Below are 8,817 nucleotides of genomic sequence, written 5' to 3' on the forward strand. Positions count from 1 at the left end.
TTGCCTCCAATTACAGAGGCTTCCTCTGCCTCAGTAACCCTCCCGGCTTTCTTAGCATGCCTTTACTGCTGCATCAACTCCAGTCCTGCTCTGCAGCGCCTTAGAGCCTGGAGGAAGTTATTTAACTCTCATCCACCCTTCAAAAAGCTTTGCAAATTCATCACATTACACACAGCTTCTTATTACAGAAAAAAAAGAAAGCTTTTTTAAGCTTATTTCACTGCTAACAGCAGAAAATGGGCTACTGCAGCAAAGAATTTGTCCAAATAAGCCATAGCTCGCAGCTGTTCTGTAGATAACATCCAGTTCATTTTAATGCTGGAAGAAGTGCATAAGTGTCCACTATTGAAGCATCGTTGTACTTTAGGTAAATGTGCAGCTTAAAGATAGCAGTCAGGATAGATCACTGAACAACAGTTTCATTTTATATGTTCAAGCTGCCTCTTAAGTTATTGACAACACCTAAAATCAGTAGCCTTATTATAGCAGAGTAATTAGCGTGATGGTGAAAGAAAAGGACCCTTACTGTATTGCACCCACTGAGCTCCCAGTAGTTCAACACATTACAGCCATATTGCTACATTTTTTAGCCTTCAATCATTCACCTTCCATCAGTTTGCTTTATTGAAATAATAGCTTTGGTGTCTCCAGGTCACATCACAGGAAGTTCCACATTTTATACACATTTTCCCACATTTATACACGATGTACACAGAAAGATTAAACAAACAGATTTTTAAGTCTGCTTAACAATACTTTTTAATGTATTATTACAATTACAAGTCTGTCACCCCTGAGTACTGCTTACCTCTGTTAAGTCTTCTCTTACCCTTCTTTTCCCAAGCAGAAGAATCTTCAGGCCTCTGGAGATTCCTATATATTACAGCCTTATATCTTAAAGGCCAGAGAAACCTTTCAAAGGGCTCTTTTCTCACAAATGTTTATTTTGGATAAAGCAATAAAAGCATCTTTAGTATCCCATAGTGCTGACTTGCTTTTCTAAGTTTAGTCTTTACCTCTTAATTTAATATAGCACTTCAAAAACCACTTCAATCCAGCACCTTCTTCACCAACCAACCCTACAAAAGAGACCCACCTTTCCCTATCCTATCTCCCCATAAGCCCCTGCGAGGCCTCTGAGTGCCTTTATAAGCTTTACTGGCCCTGATTGGCCTCACTACCCGTGGGCCTGGAGCCCTATATAAACTCAGCCTGGGGGCTTAGCTTCTTTTTTTGAGCTATGTTATAGAAACACTAATATCTAGTTCAGCACAGTCATTCTCATTTTAAGGCTCTGCTCTCCTAAGTGTGCTTGATAGAAGCACTTTCTGGGAATCTGGTTCAGACCTGCAGCCTCACTTGCGAGCTGGACTTTAGACCCACCTCATCCCTGCAGAGGTGCCTGGTGCCTGGATCTGGGGCTTACAACAGTCTCCACTTCAGGACCTCCAGCTGCTAGAGAAGACAGTCTCCTTTGCCGCAGATTTTTATATCCTAGTGTTAGCTGTTGATTGATGGTTGTTTTTGTTGAAGGTCTTCCTCCATCCAGGTGGCTCCTGTGTCGTATCTCTCTTGGAGCAGCATAGTTCAGTTGTGCCAGTGTCTTCCCTTTGCAGCAGGAGCTGTGGCAATGATGGGCTTTCCCTTGCAATGATTCTGTGAGGCCTGCTGCCCTCTGCACCTGTATCTGGATGGTGGGAAGCACTGTTGAGATTCATTTACTGTGTGACTTCCTGCAGCCTAGTCCTGGCACCCTGTACTGAAGCTGCTAGGTGCTGTGAGAAGGTTGAGCATCCCACCCAGGCTTTATTCAGCTGAGCTGAGCTTGTGGGTATGTGTCAGTAAGCTGGTCAGGTGCAACGGTGGGTACCTGCTACTGCTTGTTGAGTAATCTGATATTGTGTTTTCCTGAACAGATGCTCATCAGCGTCATGCTGGGGTGGCTGAGCAATTTGGGAAAGGAGTGTGCTGTTGGCCAGGGTGTACCATATCCCTGCTAGCTAAACTTAAGTGAGAGGGAAAAAATTGTGGCTACCCACAGGGTGTTGCCTTTCTCCAGAGCCGTGAAGGGTTTCTTCAGCTCCTCAAAATGTCTGGAGTGTTAGTACTTACAATCAGCAAAAATTGGAGCAGAATATCAGCGGAGCACAGCTTTCAAACTAATCTTCTTTTTCCTTTCAAGCTGACAGTAGGATTTTAAGCAAAACTTTGAATAACAGATACACTTTTAAATAATGGATGTTTCACAGCCAAAATCCCTTGGCTTTTCTGTCTGTGCCTGGATGAGAATCCTTTTAATTGCACAACATGTGGAAAGAAGGTACAAAATGCTGTGTTTTGTGCTGCTGATTAACTGATGCATATGCTCCCATTAAACATTCAGAGATGGGTAAGTGTATCCCAGCCCGAAGCTATATGTTATTCATGTTGCATTTTTATCAGCTAAGGATCTAGCACAAGATGTTTTGTGCTTTACTTGTCTGTGTCATGGCTGCTAGGAATTTTCCTTGTTTTTTGGAGGTTAGATCTTTCTTGCTTCTAGGGAGGTGTTCTTCCACATGAAGAGCTTGGACCTTATATTCTGGACTCATGTGATGTGGTGTAAGGTCACCTTGTGAAGCAGAGAGCTCAGATCATGGGACAAACATTTAAATAGGGCTTTCAAAAATAGCAATGCTTATTGTTAGGGTTTGTTGAGAAGATTGTACATGGTGGAAATGTTGTCCTGGTGTCTGTGCCGCGCTGAATGCTGCGCCATGGTGTGATGGTGAATCTGCAATGTATGGAGCGCTTTGGGCCCCCCTGCAGATTAGCTGTGAGGGATGCATGGAGGGGAGTTAGCAAGAAGAGCAGTGGCATGGGTCTTCCCTGTTCTTATTGTAGCATGCTGCTGCATGCAGCTGGGTCTTCTCTAAGTTAATTCAGTTGTCATGAAAGTTCAACTCTGCTGCACAAGGGAAAAGACAAGTCACTGTGCTCCTGAAAAATGTAAAGGGTGGCTTTGCAGTTCAATGTGGTTTTATGCTCTTTGCCTTCAGTTTCCCCAGTTCTCTGAGGGAACCAGCCAAGCAAACCCCTGCTATTAATACCATTTCAACTTTTCTCTGCACAATACCCCCTTAAAACAAGAAGCTATGAATCCCATTAGCTCCCCAGTTTTGTTTCCAAGCACAAATCCAGACAAGGGACCAAGCCTCTAGGAATAAACACTGCTGGCACCTGGCTCTGTCCTGCTCCAGGCCTCTGTGTCCTGGCTGCAGGGGACTGGACATTCATCTTCTATAGGGAAATCCTGTGAGTTTCAGCTATTTCAACTCTAGACCACAGAAGACCTATGGAGGAATCTTGTTGGGGTGGCGCAGAGGGTCCCCAGGGCTCCCTGATACCAGGCTTTTCTCTTTCACTTAGAGGGTTTTTTGTGATTCATGTCCCCACACACCATGGGAAGCTGCCAGCCAGGTTTCTGGCTTTAAACAGAGCTTGTTCTTTCTCAATTTTGCAGCTTCTTGCCTTAGAGGATAACTGCAATTTAGTTTTATTTCACAAAATTTGACATGGCTTGAGCCTGTGATTTACTGGCCTTGAAGGATATGGTATATGTAACTGCGGAGGACATTAAGTGGCTTTTCATGGTAGATGAGTCATAAATTGAGATGAAAAAAAATGAGGGAAACGTTACTGTCCAACTTTACAAGGTAGCACTAAGAACAGGACACAGCAAAGCTATCTGTAACTGTCAGGGGCCTTTATTGTCCCTGATTGCGTGTAATAAAGCTCCTGAATGAGACCTGTGGTCTCACATGCAAAGACAGCCAACGTTCAAGTGTCTGAAAAGACACAAGATGGCAATCTTTTCAAAAGGACACCCTGGAATATCTCGGGGCTAAAGATTTCCAAGCTATCAGCTTTCCTCGCTCTGGCACTTGCTCGAGACCTTGGTCTGTGTCCAGCTTGATCCCTCCATCAGTCAAAGGAGCCTGAAGGTGTGTGGGGTGAGATGGAAATCTCTGAGGACATCAGCAGAAGCCAGTAGTCCTGGCTTCATGTTCCAACCCAAACAAGAGCGCAGCATCTCTCCACTCCTCATTCGTGGCACATACGCTGTGAGGTGCAGCAGTGTAGCTGCTGTGTTTCTTCTGAGTCTTGTATGGACGTCTGCATCCCCCTCTTTGCCTTCTGCCACCTCCATGTCTTCCAACAGACATAGATCCAGAGGGACATCCTGTAGCAGGGAGGTTTTAGACAAGGAAGAATAACCTCCTCTGGGATTTTGTTTGTTTGTGGGTATTTTTTTGGCACAAAAATAGGTTCAGAATTTCTCATTTAAAAATTAATTTTCTTTCTTTGAGCAGGGGTGGTGTTGGTGGAAGAATTCTTCTGCTTGGTTGTCAACATTTGCCTGGTAAATACTTCCAGGTCTCTTGGTTTTATATGCTAATTTTCAGCTTAAAGGTTGCAACGCATTGCAGTGTGGCAAGGCAACAGGTGGTGTGATGGTTTACAGGCTGCTTGTGCTTGTTTTTTCTGCAAATGGTTGGATTTGCAGTGTGTAATGATCTCTGTAAGGCAGTTAGCAGCGAGATAAACATCAGTTTTATGGCTGGGGAAATGTAAGGGGTGTTGCACAGAAAAATGAGAGGACCTGAATACTCAAAGCTCTCTGACCTCCTCAATGTGGCTGGGTTTAGTTCTTGCATGTCACAGTATCACAGTATCACAGTATGCTAGAGATTGGAAGGGACCTCAAAAGATCATCCAGTCCAATCCTCCTGCCGGAGCAGGAGCACCTGTCTGTTGGGCCTTGTGCATTGCGGTTCCTCCTAATGGTTATTGAGCCTGGTGAGATGCTGTGACAGAGGTGCAGAAGCAGCACAGCCTTTCCTTTAAGGGTGGGGGATGCAAGTAGCAAGGACTTAGCATTCGCAGCCAAGAGTTAAGAGGTTTGGCTGTAGTGGGAATGAATTAAGTCAAAGACTTAAGGTTTTTGGGGCTTGCTTTGTAATAGGAGCTCATGTAGAAGACCGGAGCTACCTTTTGTTGCAGCCACACTGGGAATATGTACAGAATGTACAGCTCTCTGTACAGATATGCTTTGATTTTCACAAATAATAGCTCTTTGCAGCTCTGTTTCTCCATTTGATATGATGTGGGGTGCAAAATGATTTTTCTTAATTTGCCGTATGCTGAATGCCTCTGGAATGCAGTTAATATTCTTGCTTACATCTCAAAAAATTAATAGGCATGCCTGGAAGTTGCTAAATGACTGTGTGTGGGGTGGTGGTGGGAGGGATGGCAGGGATGGCTCTGCCCCTTGAAGCTGGAAACAGCCTAATGTGGGGAAGAAAGGTGTAGAATCATAGGTGAAAACTTAAGCATGCAGTCTAGCTAGAGGAGTATGTGGAGTGGTGCCATGCTGGCCCATCGAGTCCACATGATGGTGCTAATGCAGCGGCTGCAGGTGGGAGCAGGCATGATTTCAGCTGCTTTAAGAGCAACCACCTTCCTCCCACTGGGATGTCCGTGGCCTGGAAAGGCCTCCAGATGCCACACAGAGTTGGAGCAGGGGTTTTATTATTGCTTATCTATAAGCCTGGGAGGTGTGATCAAGCCAATTAGTTAATTAGCTGCCGTTGAGACTGATTGAGGATGAGGGCTTCCCCCATGCTGGTACAGGTGCTCAGCCTGCCTGGGAACCTGATTTTCTTGGTTGGCATGTGACATGCAATGGGCTGTCAAATGTCCCCAGTGCCGGCAGCACATTCAGGGCTGGTGTTTTCACTGTATAGAATATTTAAGATGAGTTTACATGCGTTATGTAGCTTATCTACTGCTTGCATTTCTGCCTCATGGGTGTGATGAGAGATGAGCTGTTTTCAATTTTCTCTTGTCTGTATGCAGCCCTTTCAAACCCCTCTGTGCTGTGACATGATGCTTTAGACATCTCCCCAAAACCATGTGTGTATGTAGCTCCCATTTCCAGGGGGATACAACTCAGGGATGAACAAAGCTTCCTACTGATGCCATTTGAAAAAAAATAATCTCATCTCAGAACCAATTAGAGAGGACATAAATCACCTGAAGCCACCTGGATTTCTCCTTTAGCTTACAGAGATTTCTGATGAGCCTTGGCTAATTGTTCTCACTGGTTAGGTTCGGTGTGGGGCTGGCTGCGAGTGGAGCCCCAAGGTGCTGCACAAACACCTGGAGGGCATGAGGCATTTTCCACCTAGTCTTGTTACTGTCACAACAGCAGTGAAACCTTTTAAAGCAGAAAAGTACGAGTTTTTAAAGAGATAGTGGTGTCCTTTCAGCTCTGACAAATGCTATCTGTTGCTTGTGCTGCCTGCTTCACAGGCGTCCTGTAAGCTTGATGGCAGTCTTATGGCACAGAGCCTGAATTCCCAAATAAGCTATGAATCCTTTGAAAATAGGAATTTCTTGGCTAGAAGTGATGTAGTTAAAGGGTTACCCTTTTCTTTTGCTTTTCTTTGCCCATCTGGTTGTTTTATCTCTGTTTTTATTTTCTTCACTTCTCATTTCCCAGTGCTTTCCCCTGTCTCTCTCTTCTTCCAACACATTTATGTCTCTGCTTTTTGCTTTAAATTGGTGTTCCCCGGCTGTCCATTTTAAGCCCCTTTTGCTTGAAACCTGATGTTGCAGGTAGTGTTTCTTGTATACCCTTTGCCAGCACGGACTGGTACAGAGTTTCCACTCATCTCAAACACATGCAAGTCAAGCTCCTGAGTCTTCCTTGCAACTCGAATCATAGAATATTCAGGGTTGGAAAGGACCTTGAGATCATGTGGTTCCAACCTCCCTCACACCTCACACTAAACCGTGCCACCCAAGGCCTCATCCAACCTGGCCTTGAACACTGCCAGGGATGGAGCATTCACAGCTTCCCTGGGCAACCCATTCCAGTGCCTCACCACCCTCACAGTAAAGAACTTCCTCCTTATATCCAATCTAAACTTCCCCTGTTTAAGTTTGAACCCGTTACCCCTTGTTCTATTGCTATAGTCCCCCAGGTTTGGCTGGCAACAGCAGCCCAAGAAGCTGGGACTGCTCTCAGCCTTTTCATGTGATGCTGGTTGAACCCTTGCAGGTTCCCAGTATAAATTTGTATGGTAGCTAGAAAACAGGTTGGGAACACCCAGCAGTCACCTTTTGGCTAGAAACCTAAAATTATTAGCCAGAGGTGAAGTGGAAGCATGATATGCATATGTCTATTGAAAAAGTGCGTGCTCATGGTCTCTAGGCATCCTTCTACCTTTCCCAGAAGACCTGACCCGTCCATAACAGACCTCTTTGTTCAAAGCCTCCTAAAGTTTTGAAGGGCAGCTGTGAAACGAGTAGGAGATCCTTAATTTCATTCTGCATGGCAGCACCAAGACAGCACTTCCTTGGTTTGTGCTCCTCCCAGTCGGCTCTCGGTACAGCTGAGTGCTAAGAGTATTTTTTTTATCTGAAACCTTGAATTCTGCAGAGACCAAGTGCTTATTTCTTAGGCTCACCAGGGGAAATCTCTTATTCTCCCAGTAGGGTGGAGATTTCAAGGTCTGAAGCTATAATATATGTAGTCTTCTAACATCATTAAAATAGGGGTTTTCTGATGGTTCCACTGTAAGGCAAAGAATACAGTCCTGCCTATGAATTCCGAATCAATCAGTGTTGCGGTGTCATGGTGGAGGTAATTTGAAGGAACTCATGCAAGGCTAGGGAAAGCTGGGACTGCCAGGGTGTGAAAAAAGGAGGGAGGAAACAAAACTCATTCTTTCTGCTGGTCATCCCATGTTCCTCTGTGCTGCTCTAGGGCTGAAATCTGGCTTCAGTGGAGGCAGCAAATGGAGGCTTTGGAGGTTAGGAAACCATGCATGTTTTCCCTGGAGAAGGGGGAGAAGAAGGCATATTGCTAGGCTGCTAGGTGGAAGATGCTGGCTCTTGAGTGTAGCTTTTACTGCAGCTTTCACTGCAGCTTTCTGATGCCATTTAATGTAATTTACTCCTCTTTTTTTGGTTTTTAAGGTGCCTGGGGGAGGTTGGGAGAGGGTATCCAAGCAGGAATCCCTGGTTGCTTATAGAGTGAGTCCATTATTATTGCACTATAAAGATTTGGATGAGGCATTGCTGGGGTGGACTTTAGCTCCATCCTGCCTGAATTCTGCCCCAGGCAGTGGTCAGTGGGACAGATGTTGTTTGCTTGAGCTGTGGCTGAGTCTGGATTAAACCAACAACTCAGCCAGCAGCCTTTATTATTATTTAGGAAGTGTGAGGATATATAGAGGAGGATACTTACGGCATTAAAAAACATAGGAGAAATATGTGGGTGTTTTTGAGCTGGGGGGAGCTGTGTGCTCCATCTCCTGGGTGACAAGAGACACAAGTGATGGGGAGGGTGACCCTTAGGGATGCAAACAGCAGTGCAAATGCCGCAGGAGCAGGGCCAGTGGGTTTGGTGTGTGCTGGAGGAGCGGAGGCTGCCCTTTGCCCGTGGCCCATGTGGCAGTGGACTTTGGCAGCAGTGCATGAGGAGCGGAAGGAGGGCCCCAGCGGCATCCGATCAGGTGTGTTTGGCTGCTGTGGGGGGTGGACAGCGGAGGGAACCCCTAGCTGGAAATTAGGGGGGGCCTCTGTGGCACCAAAATGATGGGTGCCAGGATGCTTGTGCATGGGGGTGTTTAGAGCAAGGATTTAACCCTGCTTTCACCAGAAAGGGGTAAAAACTCAGCTGCCTCTGTTCAGACCTGAGTGTCTTCCCCAGCCCTGAAATTACCCCAAAGTACCTTAAACTTTGAATGTGATGGGGTGATAAAGTGG

Source organism: Psittacula echo (assembly GCF_963264785.1).
Source record: "Psittacula echo genome assembly, chromosome: 7".
Lineage (NCBI taxonomy): Eukaryota > Metazoa > Chordata > Aves > Psittaciformes > Psittacidae > Psittacula > Psittacula echo.